The 27,924-nt window shown below is 41.3% G+C and overlaps 1 protein-coding gene and 2 non-coding genes across 7 annotated transcripts in view; all 3 read left to right on the top strand.

The window, feature by feature from the left end:
• The window catches only part of EPRS1 (glutamyl-prolyl-tRNA synthetase 1), a 362,185-nt gene that overhangs the window by 172,416 nt on the left and 161,845 nt on the right, over positions 1 to 27,924 (top strand). The gene's annotated exons all lie outside the window — the stretch shown is intronic.
• Positions 8,821 to 8,937, top strand: LOC134913580 (U5 spliceosomal RNA). The gene has a single exon (XR_010177297.1). It is a non-coding gene; the product is annotated as a U5 spliceosomal RNA (small nuclear RNA).
• LOC134913484 (U5 spliceosomal RNA) lies at positions 10,485 to 10,599 on the top strand. Its single transcript, XR_010177239.1, has one exon. It is a non-coding gene; the product is annotated as a U5 spliceosomal RNA (small nuclear RNA).

The following is a 27,924-nucleotide window of genomic DNA, read 5'->3' as shown; positions in this document are numbered from 1 at the left end:
AGGGTGGATAAGGCGCTCACACGCTTATCAAAACAAGTGGCGGTACCGTCTATAGATAGGGCCGTCCTCAAGGAGCCAGCTGACAGGAGGCTGGAAAATATCATAAAAAGTATATACACACATACTGGTGTTATACTGCGACCAGAGATCGCCTCAGCCTGGATGTGCAGAGCTGGGGTGGCTTGGTCGGATTCCCTGACTAAAAATATTGATACCCTTGACAGGGACAGTATTTTATTGACTATAGAGCATTTAAAGGATGCATTTCTATATATGCGAGATGCACAGAGGGATATTTGCACTCTGGCATCAAGAGTAAGTGCGATGTCCATATCTGCCAGAAGATGTTTATGGACACGACAGTGGTCAGGTGATGCAGATTCCAAACGGCACAAAGGTGTATTGCCGTATAAAGGAAGATATTTGGGGTCGGTCCATCGGACCTGGTGGCCAGGGCAACTGCTGGAAAATCCACCGTTTTTTACCCTAAGTCACATCTCTGCAGAAAAAGACACCGTCTTTTCAGCCTCAGTCCTTTCGTCCCTATAAGAGTCATATCTGCCCAGGGATAGAGGAAAGGGAAGAAGACTGCAGCAGGCAGCCCATTCCCAGGAACAGAAGCGTTCCACCGCTTCTGACAAGCTCTCAGCATGACGCTGGGACCGTACAGGACCCCTGGATCCTACAAGTAGTATCCCAGGGGTACAGTTTGGAATGTCGAGACGTTTCCCCTGCGCAGGCTCCTGAAGTCTGCTTTACCAAGGTCTCCCTCCGACAAGGAGGCAGTATGGGAAACAATTCACGAGCTGTATTCCCAGCAGGTGATAATTAAATTACCCCTCCTACAACAAGAAAAGGGGTATTATTCCACACTATATTGTGGTACTGAAGCCAGAAGGCTAGGTGAGACCTATTCTAAATCTAAAAAAATTTTAACACTTACAAAGGTTCAAATCAAGATGGAGTCACTCAGAGCAGTGATAACGAACCGGGAAGAAGGGGACTATATAGTGTCCCGGGACATCAGGGATGCTTACCTCCATGTCCCAAATTTGCCCTTATCACTAAGGATACCTCAGGTTCGTGGTACAGAACTGTCACTATCAGTTTCAGACGCTGCCGTTTGGATTGTCTACGGCACCCCGGGTCTTTACCAAGGTAATGGCCGAAATGATGGTTCTTCTTCGAAGAAAAGGCGTCTTAATTATCCCTTACTTGGACGATCTCCTGATAAGGGCAAAGTCCAGGGAACAGTTGGAGGTCGGAGTAGCACTATCTCGGATACTGTTACAACAGCAGGGGTGGATTCTAAATATTCCAAAATCGCAGCTGATCCCGACAACAAGTCTCCTGTGCTTAGGGATGATTCTGGACACAGTCCAGAAAAAGGTGTTTCTCCCGGAAGAGAAAGCCAGGGAGTTATCCGAGCTAGTCAGGAACCTCCCAAAATCAGTGCATCATTGCACAAGGGCCATGGTAAAAAAAATGGTGACTTCCTTCGAAGCAATTCCAGTCGGCAGATTTCATGCAAGAACTTTTCAGTGGGATCTGCTGGACAAATGGTCCGGATCGCATCTTCAGATGCATCAGCGGATAACCCTATATCCAAGGACAAGGGTGTCTCTCCTGTGGTGGTTACAGAGTGCTCATCTTCTAGAGGGCCGCAGATTCGGCATTCAGTTTTGGATGTTGGTGACCACGGAGGCCAGCCCGAGAGGCTGGGGAGCAGTCACACAAGGAAAAAATTTCCAGGGAGTGTGATCAAGTCTGGAGACTTTTCTCCACATAAATATAGCTAAGGGTAAATTTATAATGCTCTAAGCTTAGCAAGACCTCTGCTTCAAGGTCAGCCGGTATTGATCCAGTGGGATAAAACATCACGGCAGTCGCCCACGTAAATAGACAGGGCGGCACAAGAAGCAGGAGGGCAGTGGCAAAAACTGCAAGGACTTTTCGCTGGGCGGAAAATCATGTGATAGCACTGTCAGCAGTGTTTCATTCCGGGAATGGAAACTGGGAAGCAGACTTCCTCAGTAGGCACGACCTCCACCCGGCAGAGTGGGAACTTCATAGGGAAGTTTTCCACATGATTGTAAACCGTTGGGAATTACCAAAGGTGGACATGATGGCGTCCCGTCTGAACAAAAAACGGGACAGGTATTGCGCCAGGTTAAGAGACCCTCAGGCAATAGCTGTGGACGTTCTGGTAACACCGTGGGTGTACCAGTCGGTGTATGTGTTCCATCCTCTGCTTTTCATACCTAAGGTACTGAGAATTATAAGACGTAGAGGAGTAAGAACTATACTCATGGCTCCGGATTGGCCAAGAAGGACTTGGTACCCGGAACTTCAAGAGATGCTCACAGAGGACTTATGGCCTCTGCCGCTAAGAAGGGACTTGTTTCAGCAAGTACCATGTCTGTTCCAAGACTTACCGCAGCTGCGTTTGACGGCATGGCGGTGGAACGCCGGATCCTAAGGGAAAAGGCATTCAGGAAGAGGTCATTCCTACCCTGGTCAAAGCCAGAAAGGAGGTGACCGCACAACATTATCACCACATGTAGCGAAAATATGTTGCGTGGTGTGAGGCCAGGAAGGCCCCACGAAGAAATTTCAACTCTGTCGATTCCTGCATTTCCTGCAAACAGGAGTGTCTATGGGCCTCAAATTGGGGTCCATTAAGGTTCAAATTTCGGCCCTGTCGATTTTTCTTCCAGAAAGAATTGGCTTCAGTTCCTGAAGTCCAGAAGTTTGTCAAGGGAGTATTGCATATACAACCCCCTTTTGTGCCTCCAGTGGCACTGTGGGATCTCAACGTAGTTCTGGGATTCCTCAAAACACATTGGTTTAAAACCAGTCAAATCTGTGGATTTGAAGCATCTCACATGAAAAGTGAACATGCTCTTGGACCTGGCCTGGACCAGGCGAGTGTCAAATTGGTGGTTTTTTTTCTCAAAAAAGCCCATATCTGTTTGTCCATTCGGACAGGGCAGAGCTGCGGACTCGTCCCCAGTTCTCTCCCTAAGGTGGTGTCGGTGTTTCACCTGAACCAGCTTATTGTGGTGTCTTGCGCCTACTAGGGACTTGGAGGACTCCAAGTTGCTAGATGTGGTCAGGGCCCTGAAAATATAGGTTCCAGGACGGCTGGAGTCAGGAAAACTGACTTGCTGTTATCCTGTATGCACCCAACAAACTGGGTGCTCTTGCTTCTAAGCAGACTTTTGCTAGTTGGATGTGTAATACAATTCAGATTGCACATTCTGTGGCAGGCCTGCCACAGCCAAAATATGTAAATGCCCATTCCACAAGGAAGGTGGGCTCATCTTGGGCGGCTGCCCGAGGGGTCTCGGCTTTACAACTTTGCCGAGCGGCTATTTAGTCAGGGGCAAACACGTTTGTAAAATCCTACAAATTTGATAACCTGGCTAAGGAGGACCTGGAGTTCTCTCATTCGGTGCTGCAGAGTCATCCGCACTCTCCCGCCCGTTTGGGAGCTTTGGTATAATCCCCATGGTCCTTTCAGGAACCCCAGCATCCACTAGGACGATAGAGAAAATAAGAATTTACTTACCGATAATTCTATTTCTCGGAGTCCGTAGTGGATGCTGGGCGCCCATCCCAAGTGCGGATTATCTGCAATACTTGTACATAGTTACAAAAATCGGGTTATTATTGTTGTGAGCCATCTTTCAGAGGCTCCGCTGTTATCATACTGTTAACTGGGTTCAGATCACAGGTTGTACAGTGTGATTGGTGTGGCTGGTATGAGTCTTACCCGGGATTCATAAATCCTTCCTTATTGTGTACGCTCGTCCGGGCACAGTATCCTAACTGAGGCTTGGAGGAGGGTCATAGGGGGAGGAGCCAGTGCACACCACCTGATCCTAAAGCTTTACTTTTTGTGCCCTGTCTCCTGCGGAGCCGCTATTCCCCATGGTCCTTTCAGGAACCCCAGCATCCACTACGGACTCCGAGAAATAGAATTATCGGTAAGTAAATTCTTATTATCATCATCAGTATAACATGTTATACATGCTGTATGTTACTGACCTATCAGGAGTAATACTGAGCTCTTTATTACTATATCATCATCAGTATAACATGTTATACATGCTGTATATTACTGACCTATCAGGAGTAACACTGAGCTCTTTATTACTATATCATCATCAGTATAACATGTTATACATGCTGTATGTTACTGACCTATCAGGAGTAACACTGAGCTCTTTATTACTATATCATCATCAGTATAACATGTTATACATGCTGTATGTTACTGACCTATCAGGAGTAATACTGAGCTCTTTATTACTATATCATCATCAGTATAACATGTTATACATGCTGTATGTTACTGACCTATCAGGAGTAACACTGAGCTCTTTATTACTATATCATCATCAGTATAACATGTTATACATGCTGTATGTTACTGACCTATCAGGAGTAATACTGAGCTCTTTATTACTATATCATCATCAGTATAACATGTTATACATGCTGTATGTTACTGACCTATCAGGAGTAATACTGAGCTCTTTATTACTATATCATCGTCAGTATAACATGTTATACATGCTGTATGTTACTGACCTATCAGGAGTAATACTGAGCTCTTTATTACTATATCATCATCAGTATAACATGTTATACATGCTGTATGTTACTGACCTATCAGGAGTAATACTGAGCTCTTTATTACTATATCATCGTCAGTATAACATGTTATACATGCTGTATGTTACTGACCTATCAGGAGTAACACTGAGCTCTTTATTACTATATCATCATCAGTATAACATGTTATACATGCTGTATGTTACTGACCTATCAGGAGTAATACTGAGCTCTTTATTACTATATCATCATCAGTATAACATGTTATACATGCTGTATGTTACTGACCTATCAGGAGTAATACTGAGCTCTTTATTACTATATCATCATCAGTATAACATGTTATACATGCTGTATGTTACTGACCTATCAGGAGTAACACTGAGCTCTTTATTACTATATCATCATCAGTATAACATGTTATACATGCTGTATATTACTGACCTATCAGGAGTAATACTGAGCTCTTTATTACTATATCATCATCATCATCAGTGTAACATGTTATACATGCTGTATGTTACTGACCTATCAGGAGTAATACTGAGCTCTTTATTACTATATCATCATCAGTATAACATGTTATACATGCTGTATGTTACTGACCTATCAGGAGTAACACTGAGCTCTTTATTACTATATCATCATCATCATCATCATCAGTATAACATGTTATACATGCTGTATGTTACTGACCTATCAGGAGTAATACTGAGCTCTTTATTACTATATCATCATCAGTATAACATGTTATACATACTGTATGTCACTGACCTATCAGGAGTAATACTGAGCTCTTTATTACTATATCATCATCAGTATAACATGTTATACATGCTGTATATTACTGACCTATCAGGAGTAACACTGAGCTCTTTATTACTATATCATCATCAGTATAACATGTTATACATGCTGTATGTTACTGACCTATCAGGAGTAATACTGAGCTCTTTATTACTATATCATCATCAGTATAACATGTTATACATGCTGTATGTTACTGACCTATCAGGAGTAATACTGAGCTCTTTATTACTATATCATCATCAGTATAACATGTTATACATGCTGTATGTTACTGACCTATCAGGAGTAACACTGAGCTCTTTATTACTATATCATCATCAGTATAACATGTTATACATACTGTATGTTACTGACCTATCAGGAGTAACACTGAGCTCTTTATTACTATATCATCATCAGTATAACATGTTATACATGCTGTATGTTACTGACCTATCAGGAGTAATACTGAGCTCTTTATTACTATATCATCATCAGTATAACATGTTATACATGCTGTATATTACTGACCTATCAGGAGTAACACTGAGCTCTTTATTACTATATCATCATCAGTATAACATTTTATACATGCTGTATGTTACTGACCTATCAGGAGTAATACTGAGCTCTTTATTACTATATCATTATCAGTATAACATGTTATACATGCTGTATATTACTGACCTGTCAGGAGTAATACTGAGCTCTTTATTACTATATCATCATCAGTATAACATGTTATACATGCTGTATGTTACTGACCTATCAGGAGTAATACTGAGCTCTTTATTACTATATCATCATCAGTATAACATGTTATACATGCTGTATGTTACTGACCTATCAGGAGTAATACTGAGCTCTTTATTACTATATCATTATCAGTATAACATGTTATACATGCTGTATGTTACTGACCTATCAGGAGTAATACTGAGCTCTTTATTACTATATCATTATCAGTATAACATGTTATACATGCTGTATGTTACTGACCTATCAGGAGTAATACTGAGCTCTTTATTACTATATCATCATCAGTATAACATGTTATACATGCTGTATGTTACTGACCTATCAGGAGTAATACTGAGCTCTTTATTACTATATCATCATCAGTATAACATGTTGTACATGCTGTATGTTACTGACCTATCAGGAGTAATACTGAGCTCTTTATTACTATATCATCATCAGTATAACATGTTATACATGCTGTATATTACTGACCTATCAGGAGTAACACTGAGCTCTTTATTACTATATCATCATCAGTATAACATGTTATACATGCTGTATGTTACTGACCTATCAGGAGTAACACTGAGCTCTTTATTACTATATCATCATCAGTATAACATGTTATACATGCTGTATGTTACTGACCTATCAGGAGTAACACTGAGCTCTTTTTCTTTATCATCCACTAGGGGTCACTGGAGTACTCTTGGGATATGGACGGGCGTAGCCGAACAAGGGCACTGAATATTCAAATTTAGGACCCTCCCCCCCCTCCATATCCCCGAGTACCTCAGTGTACGACCTCAGTGTTTTTTCGGTGCTCACAGCACGAACAAGGCTTGTGGTATATCCACACTTGGATTTTTATTTTTAAATTTTTATTTTTAATTTTTATTTTTACACTTAGCACATCCCTTCCCAGTTTCTGGAAAAACATGGGTCCGGGATAGTGCCGCTGCACGGGCAGCGAATGGCGTGTCGGTCCTCACAAAGAGCACCCTCACAGCCACAGGCGCTACAAGACAGCGCATGGCGTGTCGGTCCTCACAAAGAGCACCCTCACAGCCACAGGCAGACTGTCTCCTACTGCAACTGGACGGAGATTACAAGCCCCGTCACAGCCAGGAGGAGAGCTGAAAACTGGACGGTGCTTACAGTAAGAAGCCCCGTCACAGCCAGGATGGAAGCCCCGTCACAATCTGGACGGAGCTTACAGAAGTGCGACACTAAGGTATGGTGGGGGGGGGTCAGGGCGGTCAGCTCACGCTGCCGCCCTGCTGTGTGGGAAAGCATTTATTTTTACCGCTGCTTTGCCCGCCGCTTACAGAGACCCCGCTGAACGAGAGAGCGGCCGCACGTCACTCACAGACGCCGGCCGCTCGCCCAGCCAATGTACCAGTACTCTGCACTGTAACGAGCGGCCGCACGTCACTCAGACGCCGGCCGCTCTTCCAGCAGGGGTGATAACCGAGCGGCCGCACGTCACTCAGACGCCGGCCGCTCTCCCAGCAGGGGGGTGATAACCGAGCGGCCGCACGTCACTCAGACGCCGGCCGCTCTCCCAGCACGGTAACCGAGCGGCCGCACGTCACTCAGACGCCGGCCGCTCTCCCAGCACGGTAACCGAGCGGCCGCACGTCACTCAGACGCCGGCCGCTCTCCCAGCACGGTAACCGAGCGGCCGCACGTCACTCAGACGCCGGCCGCTCTCCCAGCCACTGTACGCGAGCGCCGCTCAAGCAGCCACTCTGCGTACCCGGGTCTAAAGCTCCGAGCGGCCGTACGTCACTAAAGACGCCGGCCGCTCTTCCAGCGCTGCACCCGGCCACTGCTGTATGAGGCGCCGCCCGTTCCTAGGGCTCCCCGGCGCAATATAGCAGCGCTCCCCGAGTTTCCCCAAGCTCCCTGCACTCGCTTCCGGCGCTGCACAGGGAGAAGCTACATCACAAGCAGCGCGGCTGCGGGGGGGGGTGACGGTGAGTAAAGCCCATAGCAGCAGCAAAGGCTGCATGGGTTAATACACTGCTCAGTTCTAAATAAGACACTGCTCAGTTCTAAATAAGACAGTTTTTAAACAAGTTATTTACCCATAGCAGCAGCAAAGGCTGCTTGGGAATAAGATATGTTGGATAATTCACTGCAGGCAGTGTTGAGAAAAGCCATAGCAGCAGAAGGCTGCATGGGGTAAGACTGCTTAGTGTTTAAACAGTTAATGAAAATAACTGGAAGGCTAACTAAAGTATAAGGCTGCATAATGTATTGTAAACTGCACGGAGTTTACTGTATAATAGACCTGTAACTGTAGAATAGGCTATTGAGCCTATATTTAATGTATAATAGGCTATTAAGCCTATATATTAACGCTGCAGCAGGTAACCTGTCCTGTGATTTTCAGTGGAAGCATGGCATGAGGTCATTTTAATCATTGCTGTTCTTCCAGGTTATAATTCCAGACCCATACACCTATACTCCACAAGGAGGCGCAGGGGTGTTAGTAGGAATTTTTGGTTCAGGTTTTCACATAAGTTAGCCATGTAATCTGTATTTCTAATTAATTCTAGAACATTCCTGCCCTACATCTCTCAGCCACCAGAGGCGCAGGGAAGTTAGTAGGAATTTGGTTCGGGTTTCATATGCCCATGTGAACTGCTTTTCACATAAAAGAAAATGTTTTGATTTCTCTTCATATCTAATAAATCTTTCGTTTGTTGCTAAAGATTTCCGTAGAGAGAAACAAGCTTGATAACATATATATATATATGACACATAATAACTTCATTAAGTCGTGCAAGTGTCTGTCTATTGCCTATTATTTTATGGTGTCTGTCTACATAGCGAGTAAGGCTATAGTGCAGACTAGAAATAATTTTAAAAATCCTATGTTAACATTGGCAATTCAAATTAAAAGAGCGGTAACATCGGAGTCTCGGAATGACTCCGCCAGCCCTAACAAAAGACAGTCTTCCAAAGGGCCAATTTTCCTTTGGGTACCAGAGTGTTTATTTAACTCGATTCTATGTCAAATTATAACTACGAGTGAAAAGGGTACATTAGACCAGCACTCAGATAGTGCGGGGGGGTTGTTAACAACCATACATAATCGTTTCCAAAAGGACGCGACCCGCCATTGCTAGATGATTTTCTGTCAAAAACCCAGGATACATTTGGGTCACTAGAATCTATGTATCAAACAATGACGATCACTGGTAAAAGAAGCCGCAGAGTATATCTGTAAAGCTTCTGCTAACGCCGGTTATTTTCATTGTCGCTAGTTAAGCGCGACAAGGCCAGAGCCTGGTTGCTCATAAATTTGAGTATATTTGTAACGGCGTTTTATCCCTTTATAAGGAACAGTCACGCCTTGTAACGACAGGACGTTACAGTCAGCAAGCCAGTGGTTTGATGACTTCTTTTACAATTGTGGAAGCGCGTCTTTACATGTTACATTTGCGAGGTTTCAGGACTTCAACTCATACAGGTCTCAGCTATTTACAGCTTAAAGGACAAAACTGCCTCTGTCAAACGGTTGGCAGGTTGTCATTTAGTCTTTGCTGGTTTATAAACCAGGCAGTAGTACGCCAACAGAGTCAGAGTTACTTATTCCCCTCTGTTTGAGCAAAACCAAACAGCTCCGTTGCAATATCAATCAGCAAGTCATTTACTACAGTTAGAAAATGGATTTTCTGCGGTTAGTATTGGCTTATTGGAGCCACACAATTGCAGAATTGCATTTGAATGCGTATTTACCCAGTCCGGTTTGTTCTTCACAGGTTCTAGCGGTTGCAGATCGCCACAACCATTAACCATTTCATGTCTACCGTTGTTTATCGCTTTGGGTATTTACCAAAGGGAGGTTGGGATGATAACTCATCTCACATAAGAACTCTGTCTCAACAAAGTTCCTTTAACTTGCGCTACTAAGGTATACTGCGGTAGCAGATCAAGTTCGAAAACAATCACATCTAATTCCGTCTAAACGATGTCAATGCTTAGGTAAGATGATAAATACGGCAAGACTTTTACCTACTACACCAGCAATAACAAATGTACGTCTAGTAATTAGTGCAAAACACGCACACTAGCGGTACATTGGTGTATTCACCTATTAAGAATAAAGATGTGTTTTCAATTTAGTTCGCCACCCTTCACTCGCGTTTCCCACAGAGGGAAAAGGGTGCATATACTCTGGACGACAGTCGCAGAGGGTCAGGATTTGTAGTTAAAATCAGCAACAAAGGTTCTAAAACACGACAGATTGCTGTCGATAAAGGTCCTAGAACTCTGTGCATTTTACAATGCAATACATGATTCGCTTCAGTCTGACCAGGTATATACTCTGGTTTCTCTTAAGAACGAATAAATCTTTCGCCTTTTACTAAATATTTCTGTAGAGAGGAATAACCGTGAGTTTCATGTAATTTTTTGATGCCTGCCTCACGCTGGGCTTAAGCAGTCAAACAAGGCAACGGCAGTTGCATACACAACAACCAGTAAGAACCAAGAAGCCGCATGGTAATGCAGCATGTGACTCAAATCCTCAATGGCTTAGAACACCATTATGTGAAAATGTCAAGAGATCATTACGTGAGTGGACATCTGTTAGACAGAGGATCTCACCCGTCAGGATTTGGATCCTGAAAACTGGACATTAAATCCAGAGGTGTTTCATATGGGAGTCCACAGAAGGGGGTTACCCTCAAGTATACATGATGGCATCTCGCCACAATTACAAAAGCTCAGTATGTGTACAAAACAGATCACAAGGGCAGTGGCGGTGGAGTCTCTCACATTCATGTGGTCATTCAGCATCGTGTATCTGGCTCCACCAGTTTCAGCTGCTCTCTCCGTGGTCAAAACGGCTCATAAGACAGTTTGTCACAGTCATACTGGTGGTAGCTCATGGGTTTCGGAGAAGTTGCTTCTCGAATGTTCAAGGAATACTTGCACACGATCTTGACCCGCTCATACTACGTCCAACCTGTTACATCAGGGAACGTTAGTTTACCCATAGTTACCTATGTACCTATTATCTATGTACCGCAGCTGCGGTTGACGGGAGGAGGGTGCAGACCGCCCTCTTAAGAAATTGAGCATTACAGTATCGGTTATACTAACCAGGTTACGAAATAGTAAGCCGTTTAAGGCAGCTAATTTTTACAAAATTTCGTGTGCTTACATAGGGTGTAAACCTCGGAAGTTTCCAACATCATCCTTCAAGTAACCCGTATTCTGTTAAACAGGGTGGGATGGAAAACTGCGTTGATCTGCACGAAGAGTGCAGGTATCTGTGTGGTAAACTTAATTTCAAAGACGTTTGCCTCTATTGGCGTCTGTACACATCTTTATACAAGGTGTCATCAAAGTTCACACTCTATTTATCCCACCTACAGCGCCAGGCGACTTGAAGTTGGGTTCAGATTTCTTACAGTTTTCATATTTTGAACCCTTTCAACAAATGGGAATTAAGTTTCTCACTTTGGAAAACAATTTTCTTATAGCCTTGGCTTCAGCAAGGGTTTTGTTTTCATATTTGGGTGCCTTGTATTCCAAGCCACCGTATTTGAGTTTTCTCATGACAAAGCAGATCTTCGGACGAATCACGCTTTCGTATTCTTCACATCAATATACCAATAGGGGTTCCTGTGTGGACAGCACATTCTAGAATTCTGAATGTGGTACACGCATTACGCGTTTATATATGTCCCGAACGTCAACAGTACGTGATATGCATACGTTGTTTGTTCTCTATGATACTGCCAACTGGGGTTAGCCAGTTTCTTAGCAGACATTATCCAGTTGGGTAATAATAATGACTACAAGTCAGGTTTACTTTAAGGCTAAGTTACAATCGCCTACGTCAGTAATAGCTCATCCCACAGGTTCTGTGGGAATGTCAGACCCAGTGGGTCGTGGAGTGTCTAAAACGCGGCTATATAGCCTTCATGTGCACCATGTTGGTGCACGTTTACACGTTATAAATGGTGGCGCCATCAGCATCTAGCTTTCGGCTGCCTACTGTTACAAGTATCAAACAGCTCTCCCGCCCACGAGGGAAGCTTTGGTACGTCCCAAGAGTACTCCAGTGACCCCTAGTGGATGATAAAGAAAATAGGATTTTGGTACTTACCAGGTAAATCCTTTTCTTTGAATCCATAGGGGGCACTGGACGCCCACCCAGAGCAGTTTTACCTGGGTTGTTTTAAGCTCAAGGGAGCTTAGGGTAACAAGTTTTACTTCATTGATATTAAGCTCAGAGGAGCTTATGGTAACACATTTTCACCGATTGGTTCAAATTTATAAAGTTCTATCGGTTATGGTGTCAACTGTTTAGTTGACAGTAAGGTTATGGGTCAACATTGTTGTTGTCCGTTATGTTATAGGTATTCTCCATTGTCAACCTCTCTATATCGTTCCTGTTCGCTCAGTAAAAAACACTGAGGTCGTACACTGAGGTACTCGGGGATATGGAGGGGGGGGAGGGTCCTAAATTTGAATATTCAGTGCCCTTGTTCGGCTACGCCCGTCCATATCCCAAGAGTACTCCAGTGCCCCCTATGGATTCAAAGAAAAGGATTTACCTGGTAAGTACCAAAATCCTATTATTACTATATCATCATCAGTATAACATGTTATACATGCTGTATGTTACTGACCTATCAGGAGTAATACTGAGCTCTTTATTACTATATCATCATCAGTATAACATGTTATACATGCTGTATGTTACTGACCTATCAGGAGTAATACTGAGCTCTTTATTACTATATCATCATCAGTATAACATGTTATACATGCTGTATGTTACTGACCTATCAGGAGTAATACTGAGCTCTTTATTACTATATCATCATCAGTATAACATGTTATACATGCTGTATGTTACTGACCTATCAGGAGTAACACTGAGCTCTTTATTACTATATCATCGTCAGTATAACATGTTATACATGCTGTATGTTACTGACCTATCAGGAGTAACACTGAGCTCTTTATTACTATATCATCATCAGTATAACATGTTATACATGCTGTATGTTACTGACCTATCTGGAGTAACACTGAGCTCTTTATTACTATATCATCATCAGTATAACATGTTATACATGCTGTATGTTACTGACCTATCAGGAGTAATACTGAGCTCTTTATTACTATATCATCATCAGAATAACATGTTATACATGCTGTATGTTACTGACCTATCAGGAGTAATACTGAGCTCTTTATTACTATATCATCGTCAGTATAACATGTTATACATGCTGTATATTACTGACCTATCAGGAGTAACACTGAGCTCTTTATTACTATATCATTATCAGTATAACATGTTATACATGCTGTATGTTACTGACCTATCAGGAGTAATACTGAGCTCTTTATTACTATATCATCATCAGTATAACATGTTATACATGCTGTATGTTACTGACCTATCAGGAGTAATACTGAGCTCTTTATTACTATATCATCGTCAGTATAACATGTTATACATGCTGTATGTTACTGACCTATCAGGAGTAATACTGAGCTCTTTATTACTATATCATCATCATCATCATCATCAGTGTAACATGTTATACATGCTGTATGTTACTGACCTATCAGGAGTAATACTGAGCTCTTTATTACTATATCATCATCAGTATAACATGTTATACATGCTGTATGTTACTGACCTATCAGGAGTAATACTGAGCTCTTTATTACTATATCATCATCATCAGTATAACATGTTATACATGCTTTATGTTACTGACCTATCAGGAGTAACACTGAGCTCTTTATTACTATATCATCATCAGTATAACATGTTATACATGCTGTATGTTACTGACCTATCAGGAGTAATACTGAGCTCTTTATTACTATATCATCATCAGTATAACATGTTATACATACTGTATGTTACTGACCTATCAGGAGTAATACTGAGCTCTTTATTACTATATCATTATCAGTATAACATGTTATACATGCTGTATATTACTGACCTATCAGGAGTAATACTGAGCTCTTTATTACTATATCATCATCAGTATAACATGTTATACATGCTGTATGTTACTGACCTATCAGGAGTAATACTGAGCTCTTTATTACTATATCATCATCAGTATAACATGTTGTACATGCTGTATGTTACTGACCTATCAGGAGTAATACTGAGCTCTTTATTACTATATCATCATCAGTATAACATGTTATACATGCTGTATATTACTGACCTATCAGGAGTAACACTGAGCTCTTTATTACTATATCATCATCAGTATAACATGTTATACATGCTGTATGTTACTGACCTATCAGGAGTAATACTGAGCTCTTTATTACTATATCATCATCAGTATAACATGTTATACATGCTGTATGTTACTGGCCTATCAGGAGTAATACTGAGCTCTTTATTACTATATCATCATCAGTATAACATGTTATACATGCTGTATGTTACTGGCCTATCAGGAGTAATACTGAGCTCTTTATTACTATATCATCATCAGTATAACATGTTATACATGCTGTATGTTACTGACCTATCAGGAGTAATACTGAGCTCTTTATTACTATATCATCATCAGTATAACATGTTATACATGCTGTATGTTACTGACCTATCAGGAGTAATACTGAGCTCTTTATTACTATATCATCGTCAGTATAACATGTTATACATGCTGTATGTTACTGACCTATCAGGAGTAACACTGAGCTCTTTATTACTATATCATCATCAGTATAACATGTTATACATGCTGTATGTTACTGACCTATCAGGAGTAATACTGAGCTCTTTATTACTATATCATCATCAGTATAACATGTTATACATGCTGTATGTTACTGACCTATCAGGAGTAATACTGAGCTCTTTATTACTATATCATTATCAGTATAACATGTTATACATGCTGTATGTTACTGACCTATCAGGAGTAATACTGAGCTCTTTATTACTATATCATCATCAGTATAACATGTTATACATGCTGTATATTACTGACCTATCAGGAGTAATACTGAGCTCTTTATTACTATATCATCATCAGTATAACATGTTATACATGCTGTATGTTACTGACCTATCAGGAGTAATACTGAGCTCTTTATTACTATATCATCATCAGTATAACATGTTATACATGCTGTATGTTACTGACCTATCAGGAGTAACACTGAGCTCTTTATTACTATATCATCATCATCATCATCATCAGTATAACATGTTATACATGCTTTATGTTACTGACCTATCAGGAGTAACACTGAGCTCTTTATTACTATATCATCATCATCATCATCAGTATAACATGTTATACATGCTGTATGTTACTGACCTATCAGGAGTAACACTGAGCTCTTTATTACTATATCATCATCAGTATAACATGTTATACATGCTGTATGTTACTGACCTATCAGGAGTAATACTGAGCTCTTTATTACTATATCATCATCAGTATAACATGTTATACATGCTGTATGTTACTGACCTATCAGGAGTAATACTGAGCTCTTTATTACTATATCATCATCAGTATAACATGTTATACATGCTGTATGTTACTGACCTATCAGGAGTAATACTGAGCTCTTTATTACTATATCATCAGAATAACATGTTATACATGCTGTATGTTACTGACCTATCAGGAGTAACACTGAGCTCTTTATTACTATATCATTATCAGTATAACATGTTATACATGCTTTATGTTACTGACCTATCAGGAGTAACACTGAGCTCTTTATTACTATATCATTATCAGTATAACATGTTATACATGCTGTATGTTACTGACCTATCAGGAGTAATACTAAGCTCTTTATTACTATATCATCATCAGTATAACATGTTATACATGCTGTATGTTACTGACCTATCAGGAGTAATACTGAGCTCTTTATTACTATATCATCATCAGAATAACATGTTATACATGCTGTATGTTACTGACCTATCAGGAGTAACACTGAGCTCTTTATTACTATATCATCATCAGTATAACATGTTATACATGCTGTATGTTACTGACCTATCAGGAGTAATACTAAGCTCTTTATTACTATATCATCATCAGTATAACATGTTATACATGCTGTATGTTACTGACCTATCAGGAGTAATACTGAGCTCTTTATTACTATATCATCATCAGAATAACATGTTATACATGCTGTATGTTACTGACCTATCAGGAGTAACACTGAGCTCTTTATTACTATATCATTATCAGTATAACATGTTATACATGCTGTATATTACTGACCTATCAGGAGTAATACTGAGCTCTTTATTACTATATCATCATCAGTATAACATGTTAACATGCTGTATGTTACTGACCTATCAGGAGTAATACTGAGCTCTTTATTACTATATCATCATCAGTATAACATGTTATACATGCTGTATGTTACTGACCTATCAGGAGTAACACTGAGCTCTTTATTACTATATCATCATCATCAGTGTAACATGTTATACATGCTGTATGTTACTGACCTATCAGGAGTAACACTGAGCTCTTTATTACTTTATCATCATCAGTATAACATGTTATACATGCTGTATGTTACTGACCTATCAGGAGTAACACTGAGCTCTTTATTACTTTATCATCATCAGTATAACATGTTATACATGCTGTATGTTACTGACCTATCAGGAGTAATACTAAGCTCTTTATTACTATATCATCATCAGTATAACATGTTATACATCCTGTATATTACTGACCTATCAGGAGTAATACTGAGCTCTTTATTACTGTATCATCATCAGTATAACATGTTATACATGCTGTATGTTACTGACCTATCAGGAGTAATACTGAGCTCTTTATTACTATATCATCATCAGTATAACATGTTATACATGCTTTATGTTACTGACCTATCAGGAGTAATACTAAGCTCTTTATTACTATATCATCATCAGTATAACATGTTATACATGCTGTATGTTACTGACCTATCAGGAGTAATACTGAGCTCTTTATTACTATATCATCATCAGTATAACATGTTATACATGCTGTATGTTACTGACCTATCAGGAGTAATACTGAGCTCTTTATTACTATATCATCGTCAGTATAACATGTTATACATGCTGTATATTACTGACCTATCAGGAGTAATACTGAGCTCTTTATTACTATATCATTATCAGTATAACATGTTATACATGCTGTATGTTACTGACCTATCAGGAGTAATACTGAGCTCTTTATTACTATATCATCATCAGTATAACATGTTATACATGCTGTATATTACTGACCTATCAGGAGTAATACTGAGCTCTTTATTACTATATCATCATCAGTATAACATGTTATACATGCTGTATGTCACTGACCTATCAGGAGTAACACTGAGCTCTTTATTACTATATCATCATCAGTATAACATGTTATACATGCTGTATGTTACTGATCTATCAGGAGTAATACTGAGCTCTTTATTACTATATCATCATCAGTATAACATGTTATACATGCTGTATGTTACTGACCTATCAGGAGTAATACTGAGCTCTTTATTACTATATCATTATCAGTATAACATGTTATCCATGCTGTATGTTACTGACCTATCAGGAGTAATACTGAGCTCTTTATTACTATATCATCATCAGTATAACATGTTATACATGCTGTATGTCACTGACCTATCAGGAGTAATACTGAGCTCTTTATTACTATATCATCATCAGTATAACATGTTATACATGCTGTATGTCACTGACCTATCAGGAGTAACACTGAGCTCTTTATTACTATATCATCATCAGTATAACATGTTATACATGCTGTATGTTACTGATCTATCAGGAGTAACACTGAGCTCTTTATTACTATATCATCATCAGTATAACATGTTATACATGCTGTATGTTACTGACCTATCAGGAGTAACACTGAGCTCTTTATTACTATATCATCATCAGTATAACATGTTATACATGCTGTATGTTACTGACCTATCAGGAGTAACACTGAGCTCTTTATTACTATATCATTATCAGTATAACATGTTATACATGCTGTATGTTACCGACCTATCAGGAGTAATACTGAGCTCTTTATTACTATATCATCATCAGTATAACATGTTATACATGCTGTATGTTACTGACCTATCAGGAGTAATACTGAGCTCTTTATTACTATATCATTATCAGTATAACATGTTATACATGCTGTATATTACTGACCTATCAGGAGTAATACTGAGCTCTTTATTACTATATCATCATCAGTATAACATGTTATACATGCTGTATGTTACTGACCTATCAGGAGTAACACTGAGCTCTTTATTACTATATCATCATCATCAGTGTAACATGTTATACATGCTGTATGTTACTGACCTATCAGGAGTAACACTGAGCTCTTTATTACTTTATCATCATCAGTATAACATGTTATACATGCTGTATGTTACTGACCTATCAGGAGTAACACTGAGCTCTTTATTACTTTATCATCATCAGTATAACATGTTATACATGCTGTATGTTACTGACCTATCAGGAGTAATACTAAGCTCTTTATTACTATATCATCATCAGTATAACATGTTATACATGCTGTATATTACTGACCTATCAGGAGTAATACTGAGCTCTTTATTACTATATCATCATCAGTATAACATGTTATACATGCTGTATGTTACTGACCTATCAGGAGTAATACTGAGCTCTTTATTACTATATCATCATCAGTATAACATGTTATACATGCTTTATGTTACTGACCTATCAGGAGTAATACTAAGCTCTTTATTACTATATCATCATCAGTATAACATGTTATACATGCTGTATGTTACTGACCTATCAGGAGTAATACTGAGCTCTTTATTACTATATCATCATCAGTATAACATGTTATACATGCTGTATGTTACTGACCTATCAGGAGTAATACTGAGCTCTTTATTACTATATCATCGTCAGTATAACATGTTATACATGCTGTATATTACTGACCTATCAGGAGTAATACTGAGCTCTTTATTACTATATCATTATCAGTATAACATGTTATACATGCTGTATGTTACTGACCTATCAGGAGTAATACTGAGCTCTTTATTACTATATCATCATCAGTATAACATGTTATACATGCTGTATATTACTGACCTATCAGGAGTAATACTGAGCTCTTTATTACTATATCATCATCAGTATAACATGTTATACATGCTGTATGTCACTGACCTATCAGGAGTAACACTGAGCTCTTTATTACTATATCATCATCAGTATAACATGTTATACATGCTGTATGTTACTGATCTATCAGGAGTAATACTGAGCTCTTTATTACTATATCATCATCAGTATAACATGTTATACATGCTGTATGTTACTGACCTATCAGGAGTAATACTGAGCTCTTTATTACTATATCATTATCAGTATAACATGTTATCCATGCTGTATGTTACTGACCTATCAGGAGTAATACTGAGCTCTTTATTACTATATCATCATCAGTATAACATGTTATACATGCTGTATGTCACTGACCTATCAGGAGTAATACTGAGCTCTTTATTACTATATCATCATCAGTATAACATGTTATACATGCTGTATGTCACTGACCTATCAGGAGTAACACTGAGCTCTTTATTACTATATCATCATCAGTATAACATGTTATACATGCTGTATGTTACTGATCTATCAGGAGTAACACTGAGCTCTTTATTACTATATCATCATCAGTATAACATGTTATACATGCTGTATGTTACTGACCTATCAGGAGTAACACTGAGCTCTTTATTACTATATCATCATCAGTATAACATGTTATACATGCTGTATGTTACTGACCTATCAGGAGTAACACTGAGCTCTTTATTACTATATCATTATCAGTATAACATGTTATACATGCTGTATGTTACCGACCTATCAGGAGTAATACTGAGCTCTTTATTACTATATCATCATCAGTATAACATGTTATACATGCTGTATGTTACTGACCTATCAGGAGTAATACTGAGCTCTTTATTACTATTTCTCTATCGTCCTAAGTGGATGCTGGGGTTCCTGAAAGGACCATGGGGAATAGCGGCTCCGCAGGAGACAGGGCACAAAAGTAAAGCTTTTACAGGTCAGGTGGTGTGTACTGGCTCCTCCCCCTATGACCCTCCTCCAGACTCCAGTTAGATTTTTGTGCCCGGCCGAGAAGGGTGCAATTCTAGGTGGCTCTCATAAAGAGCTGCTTAGAGAGTTTAGCTTAGGTTTTTTATTTTACAGTGATTCCTGCTGGCAACAGGATCACTGCAACGAGGGACAGAGGGGAGAAGAAGTGAACTCACCTGCGTGCAGGATGGATTGGCTTCTTGGCTACTGGACATGAAGCTCCAGAGGGACGATCACAGGTACAGCCTGGATGGTCACCGGAGCCACGCCGCCGGCCCCCTCACAGATGCTGAAGCAAGAAGAGGTCCAGAATCGGCGGCTGAAGACTCCTGCAGTCTTCTTAAGGTAGCGCACAGCACTGCAGCTGTGCGCCATTTTCCTCTCAGCACACTTCACACGGCAGTCACTGAGGGTGCAGGGCGCTGGGGGGGGGCGCCCTGGGAGGCAAATGAAAACCTTTAAAAAGGCTAAAAATACCTCACATATAGCCCCAGAGGCTATATGGAGATATTTACCCCTGCCTAAATGTACTAAATAGCGGGAGACGAGCCCGCCGAAAAAGGGGCGGGGCCTATCTCCTCAGCACACGGCGCCATTTTCTGTCACAGCTCCGCTGGTCAGGAAGGCTCCCAGGTCTCTCCCCTGCACTGCACTACAGAAACAGGGTATAACAGAGAGGGGGGGCAGAATAAATGGCAATATATTAATATAAAAGCAGCTATAAGGGAGCACTTAATCATAAGGCTATCCCTGTCATATATAGCGCTTTTTGGTGTGTGCTGGCAGACTCTCCCTCTGTCTCCCCAAAGGGCTAGTGGGTCCTGTCTTCGTATAGAGCATTCCCTGTGTGTCTGCTGTGTGTCGGTACGTGTGTGTCGACATGTATGAGGACGTTATTGGTGTGGAGGCGGAGCAATTGCCAAATATGAGGATGTCACCTCCTAGGGGGTCGACACCAGAATGGATGCCTTTATTTGTGGAATTACGGGATAGCGTCAACTCGCTTAAGCAGTCGTTTGCCGACATGAGGCGGCCGGACACTCAATTAGTGTCTGTCCAGGCGCCTCAAACACCGTCAGGGGCTGTAAAACGTCCCTTGCCTCAGTCGGTCGACACAGACCCAGACACAGGCACTGATTCCGGTGGTGAAGGTGACGAATCAACCGTATTTTCCAGTAGGGCCACACGTTATATGATTTTGGCAATAAAGGAGATGTTACATTTAGCTGATACTACAGGTACCACTAAACAGGGTATTATGTGGGGTGTGAAAAAACTACCAGTAGTTTTTACCGAATCAGAAGAATTAAATGACGTGTGTGATGAAGCGTGGGGTGCCCCGATAAAAAAACTGCTAATTTCAAAGAAGTTATTGGCTTTATACCCTTTCCCGCCAGAGGTTAGGGAGCGCTGGGAAACACCTCCTAGGGTGGACAAAGCGCTAACACGCTTATCAAAACAAGTGGCGTTACCCTCTCCTGAGACGGACGCACTTAAAGATCCATCAGATAGGAGGATGGAAAATATCCAAAAAGGTATATACACACATGCAGGTGTTATACTACGACCAGCTATTGCGACTGCCTGGATGTGCAGTGCTGGGGTAGTTTGGTCAGAGTCCCTGATCGAAAATATTGATACCCTGGACAGGGACAATATTTTACTGTCGTTAGAACAAATAAAGGATGCATTTCTTTATATGCGTGATGCACAGAGAGATATCTGCACACTGGCATCACGGGTAAGTGCTATGTCCATTTCGGCCAGAAGAGCTTTATGGACACGACAGTGGACAGGCGATGCGTAGAGGAGTTATTTGAGGTCGGTCTATCGGATTTGGTGGCCACGGCTACGGCCGGGAAATCCACCTTTCTACCTCAAGTCACTCCCCAACAGAAAAAGGCACCGACCTTTCAACCGCAGCCCTTTCGTTCCTTTAAAAATAAGAGAGCAAAGGGCTATTCATATCTGCCACGAGGCAGAGGACGAGGGAAGAGACAGCAACAGGCAGCTCCTTCCCAGGAACAGAAGCCCTCCCCGGCTTCTACAAAAGCCTCAGCATGACGCTGGGGCTTCGCAAGCGGACTCGGGGGCGGTAGGCGGTCGTCTCAAAAATTACAGCGCGCAGTGGGCTCACTCGCAGGTAAATCCCTGGATCCTGCAGATAATATCTCAGGGGTACAGGTTGAAATTAGAGACAGAGCCACCTCGCCGTTTCCTGAAGTCTGCTTTACCAACGTCCCCCTCAGAAAGGGAGACGGTTTTGGAAGCCATTCACAAGCTGTATTCTCAGCAGGTGATAGTCAAGGTACCTCTTCTACAACAAGGGAAGGGGTATTATTCCACTCTATTTGTGGTACCGAAGCCGGATGGCTCGGTAAGGCCTATTCTAAATCTGAAGTCCTTGAACCTATACATAAAGAAGTTCAAGTTCAAGATGGAGTCACTCAGAGCAGTGATAGCGAACCTGGAAGAAGGGGACTTTATGGTATCCTTGGACATCAAGGATGCGTATCTCCACGTTCCAATTACCCCTCACACCAGGGGTACCTCAGGTTCGTTGTACAAAACTGTCACTATCAGTTTCAGACGCTGCCGTTTGGTTTGTCCACGGCACCTCGGGTCTTTACAAAGGTAATGGCCGAGATAATATTTCTTCTTCGAAGAAAAGGCGTATTAATTATCCCATACTTGGACGATCTCCTAATAAGGGCAAGGTCCAGAGAACAGCTAGAGATGGGTTTAGCACTATCTCAAGAGGTGCTAAAGCAGCACGGATGGATTCTGAATATTCCAAAATCCCAATTAATGCCGACAACTCGTCTGCTGTTCCTGGGGATGATTCTGGACACAGTTCAGAAAAAGGTTTTTCTTCCCGAAGAAAAAGCCAAGGAGTTATCTGACCTGGTCAGGAACCTCCTAAAACCAGGAAAGGTGTCTGTACATCAATGCACAAGAGTCCTGGGAAAAAATGGTAGCTTCTTACGAAGCAATCCCTTTCGGCAGATTCCATGCAAAGGGATCTGTTGGACAAATGGTCAGGGTCGCATCTTCAGATGCACCTGCGGATAACCCTGTCGCCGAGGACATGGGTATCCCTTCTGTGGTGGTTGCAGGAGGCTCATCTATTGGAGGGCCGCAGATTCGGCATACAGGATTGGATCCTGGTGACCACGGATGCCAGCCTGAGAGGCTGGGGAGCAGTCACACAGGGAAGAAATTTCCAGGGAGTGTGGTCGAGCCTGAAAAAGTCTCTTCACATAAGCATTCTGGAACTAAGAGCAATCTACAATGCTCTAAGCCAGGCGGAACCTCTGCTTCAAGGAAGACCGGTGTTGATCCAGTCAGACAACATCACGGCAGTCGCCCATGTAAACAGACAGGGCGGCACAAGAAGCAGGAGGGCAATGGCAGAAGCTGCCAGGATCCTTCGCTGGGCGGAGAATCACGTGATAGCACTGTCAGCAGTATTCATCCCGGGCGTGGACAACTGGGAAGCAGACTTCCTCAGCAGACACGACCTTCACCCGGGAGAGTGGGGACTTCATCCAGAAGTTTTCCACATGCTATTAAACCGTTGGGTAAAACCAATGGTGGACATGATGGCGTCTCGCCTCAACAAAACACTGGACAGGTATTGCGCCAGGTCAAGAGATCCGCAGGCAATAGCTGTGGACGCGCTGGTAACACCTTGGGTGTACCAGTCGGTATATGTGTTTCCTCCTCTGCCTCTCATACCAAAGGTATTGAGGATTATACGGCAAAGAGGAGTAAGACTAGTGGCTCCGGATTGGCCAAGAAGGACTTGGTACCCGGAACTTCAAGAGATGGTCACGGACGATCCGTGGCCTCTACTTCTGAGAAGGGACCTGCTTCAGCAGGGTCCTTGTCTTTTTCAAGACTTACCGCGGCTGCGTTTGACGGCATGGCGTTGAATGCCAGATCCTAAAAGGAAAAGGCATTCCAGAAGAAGTCATTCCTACCTTGATAAAGGCAAGGAAGGAAGTCACCGCGAAGCATTATCGCCGTATTTGGCGAAAACATGTTGCGTGGTGCGAGCAGCGGAGTGCTCCGATGGAGGAATTTCAACTGGGTCGTTTTCCTACATTTCCTGCAATCAGGATTGTCTATGGGTCTCAAATTGGGATCTATTAAGGTTCAAATTTCGGCCCTATCAATATTCTTCCACAAAGAATTGGCCTCAGTCCCTGAGGTCCAGATTTTTATCAAAGGAGTACTGCATATACAGCCTCCTGTGGTGCCTAAGGTGGCACCGTGGGATCTAAATGTAGTTTTAGATTTCCTCAAATCCAATTGGTTTGAACCACTAAAGAATGTGGATTTGAAATATCTCACATGGAAAGTGACTATGTTACTGGCCCTGGCTTCGGCCGGGAGAGTATCTGAACTGGCGGCTTTGTCTTATAAAAGCCCTTATTTAATTTTCCATTCGACATAGGGCAGAGCTGCGGACGCGTCCGCATTTTCTCCCTAAGGTGGTATCAGCGTTTCACCTGAACCAGCCTATTGTAGTGCCTGCGGCTACAGACGACTTGAAGGACTCCAAGTTGTTGGACGTTGTCAGAGCCTTAAAAATATACATTTAAAGGACGGCTGGAGTCAGAAAATCTGACTCGCTGTTTATACTGTATGCACCCAACAAGTTGGGTGCACCTGCTTCTAAGCAGTCGATTGCTCGTTGGTTTTGTAACAAAATTCAACTTGTACATTCTGTGGCAGGCCTGCCACAGCCTAAATCTGTTAAGGCCCATTCCGCAAGGAAGGTGGGCTCATCTTGGGCGGCTGCCCGAGGGGTCTCGGCATTACAACTCTGCCGAGCAGCTACGTGGTCAGGGGAGAACACGTTTGTAAATTTTTACAAATTTGATACCCTGGCAAAGGAGGACCTGGAGTTCTCTCATTCGGTGCTGCAGAGTCATCCGCACTCTCCCGCCCGTTTGGGAGCTTTGGTATAATCCCCATGGTCCTTTCAGGAACCCCAGCATCCACTTAGGACGATAGAGAAAATAAGAATTTACTTACCGATAATTCTATTTCTCGGAGTCCGTAGTGGATGCTGGGCGCCCATCCCAAGTGCGGATTATCTGCAATACTTGTACATAGTTATTGTTAACTAATTCGGGTTATTGTTTAGGAAGCCATCTTTCAGAGGCTCCTCTGTTATCATACTGTTAACTGGGTTTAGATCACAAGTTGTACGGTGTGATTGGTGTGGCTGGTATGAGTCTTACCCGGGATTCAAAATCCTCCCTTATTGTGTACGCTCGTCCGGGCACAGTACCTAACTGGAGTCTGGAGGAGGGTCATAGGGGGAGGAGCCAGTACACACCACCTGACCTGTAAAAGCTTTACTTTTGTGCCCTGTCTCCTGCGGAGCCGCTATTCCCCATGGTCCTTTCAGGAACCCCAGCATCCACTACGGACTCCGAGAAATAGAATTATCGGTAAGTAAATTCTTATTATCATTATCAGTATAACATGTTATACATGCTGTATATTACTGACCTATCAGGAGTAATACTGAGCTCTTTATTACTATATCATCGTCAGTATAACATGTTATACATGCTGTATATTACTGACCTATCAGGAGTAATACTGAGCTCTTTATTACTATATCATTATCAGTATAACATGTTATACATGCTGTATGTTACTGACCTATCAGGAGTAATACTGAGCTCTTTATTACTATATCATTATCAGTATAACATGTTATACATGCTGTATGTTACTGGCCTATCAGGAGTAATACTGAGCTCTTTATTACTATATCATCATCAGTATAACATGTTATACATGCTGTATGTTACTGACCTATCAGGAGTAATACTGAGCTCTTTATTACTATATCATCATCAGTATAACATGTTATACATGCTGTATGTTACTGACCTATCAGGAGTAATACTGAGCTCTTTATTACTATATCATCATCATCAGTATAACATGTTATACATGCTGTATGTTACTGACCTATCAGGGGTAATACTGAGCTCTTTATTACTATATCATTATCAGTATAACATGTTATACATGCTGTATGTTACTGACCTATCAGGAGTAATACTGAGCTCTTTATTACTATATCATTATCAGTATAACATGTTATACATGCTGTATGTTACTGACCTATCAGGAGTAATACTGAGCTCTTTATTACTATATCATTATCAGTATAACATGTTATACATGCTGTATGTTACTGACCTATCAGGAGTAACACTGAGCTCTTTATTACTATATCATCATCAGTATAACATGTTATACATGCTGTATGTTACTGACCTATCAGGAGTAACACTGAGCTCTTTATTACTATATCATCATCAGTATAACATGTTATACATGCTGTATGTTACTGACCTATCAGGAGTAATACTGAGCTCTTTATTACTATATCATCATCAGTATAACATGTTATACATGCTGTATGTTACTGACCTATCAGGAGTAATACTGAGCTCTTTATTACTATATCATTATCAGTATAACATGTTATACATGCTGTATGTTACTGACCTATCAGGAGTAATACTGAGCTCTTTATTACTATATCATTATCAGTATAACATGTTATACATGCTGTATGTTACTGATCTATCAGGAGTAACACTGAGCTCTTTATTACTATATCATTATCAGTATAACATGTTATCCATGCTGTATGTTACTGACCTATCAGGAGTAATACTGAGCTCTTTATTACTATATCATCATCAGTATAACATGTTATACATGCTGTATGTTACTGACCTATCAGGAGTAATACTGAGCTCTTTATTACTATATCATCATCAGAATAACATGTTATACATGCTGTATGTTACTGACCTATCAGGAGTAATACTGAGCTCTTTATTACTATATCATCATCAGTATAACATGTTATACATGCTGTATGTCACTGACCTATCAGGAGTAATACTGAGCTCTTTATTACTATATCATCATCAGTATAACATGTTATACATGCTGTATGTCACTGACCTATCAGGAGTAACACTGAGCTCTTTATTACTATATCATCATCAGTATAACATGTTTTCTCTATCGTCCTAAGTGGATGCTGGGGTTCCTGAAAGGACCATGGGGAATAGCGGCTCCGCAGGAGACAGGGCACAAAAAAGTAAAGCTTTACTAGGTCAGGTGGTGTGCACTGGCTCCTCCCCCCATGACCCCCCTCCAGACTCCAGTTAGATTTTGTGCCCGAACGAGAAAGGGTGCAATCTAGGTGGCTCTCCTAAAGAGCTGCTTAGAGAAAGTGGGACTTAGGGGGAAAGTAGTAAACTCACCTGCATGCAGAGTGGATTTGCTGCTTGGCTACTGGACACCATTAGCTCCAGAGGGATCGAACACAGGCCCAGCCGTGGAGTCCGGTCCCGGAGCCGCGCCGCCGACCCCCTTGCAGATGCTGAAGCGTGAAGAGGTCCGGAAACCGGCGGCTGAAGACTCCTCAGTCTTCATAAGGTAGCGCACAGCACTGCAGCTGTGCGCCATTTTCCTCTCAGCACACTTCACTGGGCAGTCACTGAGGGTGCAGAGCGCTGGGGGGGGGCGCTCTG

This window comes from Pseudophryne corroboree, chromosome 4 (assembly GCF_028390025.1).
Source record: "Pseudophryne corroboree isolate aPseCor3 chromosome 4, aPseCor3.hap2, whole genome shotgun sequence".
NCBI classification, from domain to species: domain Eukaryota; kingdom Metazoa; phylum Chordata; class Amphibia; order Anura; family Myobatrachidae; genus Pseudophryne; species Pseudophryne corroboree.
Note: the sequence above shows the minus strand (reverse complement) of the source record. Positions and strands in the feature narration are given on the sequence as shown.